Source organism: Dioscorea cayenensis, chromosome 7 (genome assembly GCF_009730915.1).
Source record: "Dioscorea cayenensis subsp. rotundata cultivar TDr96_F1 chromosome 7, TDr96_F1_v2_PseudoChromosome.rev07_lg8_w22 25.fasta, whole genome shotgun sequence".
NCBI classification, from domain to species: domain Eukaryota; kingdom Viridiplantae; phylum Streptophyta; class Magnoliopsida; order Dioscoreales; family Dioscoreaceae; genus Dioscorea; species Dioscorea cayenensis.
This window is the reverse complement of record NC_052477.1, coordinates 8,703,361-8,704,704: the sequence shown is the minus strand read 5'-3', so window position 1 is coordinate 8,704,704 and position 1,344 is coordinate 8,703,361. Positions and strand designations below refer to the sequence as shown.

At 42.9% G+C, this 1,344-nt stretch overlaps 1 non-coding gene across 1 annotated transcript; it reads right to left on the bottom strand.

Annotated features, from left to right (window-relative positions):
- Positions 1-555: 555 nt before the first annotated feature.
- On the bottom strand, positions 556-660 carry LOC120266244. The gene has a single exon (XR_005538086.1). It is a non-coding gene; the product is annotated as a small nucleolar RNA R71 (small nucleolar RNA).
- Between the last annotated feature and the right edge of the window lie 684 nt (positions 661-1,344).

Here is a 1,344-nt window from a genome sequence, read left to right as displayed (position 1 = left end):
TTTTCTTTTTGGTTGCGACTCCAGGTTATGACCCAAAGGGAACCCTTCACAAATTGTTGAAGGAGATCTCGAGCTTGAGCGTATACTTAGAAGAAGGGGAAAAGAACTCAGTACAAGAACCATCGAATCTAGTGCGAAGTGGAAATTGAAGGATCTGATAACATGGCAGAACAGAATAAACAACAGAGAACACATTCTGACTACGGCAGACCGTTAGTATTAGGGACACAATCTAGTATTGTGCAACCCCCAATTCTGACTCAAATTTTGAGTCGAGCCGAGCATTCATCCGGATGATATAGCGATCCACTTGATTAATTGGTTTGTTCGATGAGGATCCAAAACAACCATATTGAAAACTTCTTGGAAGTTTATGACATGCTTGAATATCAGCGGTGTTACGGTTGATGCTATACAATTAGGGGGCTTCCTATTCTCTCTAAAAAGAAAGAGCAAAGCGTTGGCTACACTCTTTACCATGAGTATTCATCACGACACGGAATGAGATGGTGAAGCATTTGTTTGCAAGATACTTTCCTCCGTGGAAATCAGCAAAGCATCACAATGAGAAATCATCATTTGTCACATGGAGCTCGAGTCCTTATTTGAGACATGGGAGCGATTCAAGGATCTTTTGCGAAAGTGCCGACAGCATGGATTCCCAGAATGTATGATCATTCAGACCTTTTACAACGGGTTGAATCCAAGCACAAGACAACTTCTAGATGCCGCTACGGGGACGTACAATGAGGGGAACAAGACCCACGAAGAAGCCCGATGGTTGGTAGAGGAAATGGCCATGAATCAATGGAATGCAAGGGAAAAAGAAAAAGCTGAGTGGGACTCCATGAAATCGATGCGGTGACATCATTAACAGCCCAAATAGGGGACGTTGAGCAAGAAATTGGATACATTGACTTCACAAGGGTGACCGCTATGACAAGTTGTAATGGTTGTGAGGGATTCACATGTCATGTCGATTGTCCTTTTTTTCTATTGCTACTTTAGCTACGACTCAACAAGTAGACTTTATGGGCGATTCGGGAAGGGTACAAGGTAATCTATATAGCAACATCTACAACAAAGAGTGGAGAAGCCATCCTAATTTCTCATGGAGAACTACCAAGGACAGCGAAGGCCATAGCACCACGGGTTTTCAACAATAATAAGCCCCAAACATAGAGAATAGAGTTTTAGGCTTGGAGACACGGATGACCGATCTAGAAAGCCTTGACACGATTTGTGTAATCATCGGGATACGCGGTTCCAATCGGTCGAGGCTACACTTCACAATCACATCGCTTCATTGCACAATCTAGAAAATCAAGTGGGAGTGAAATTACA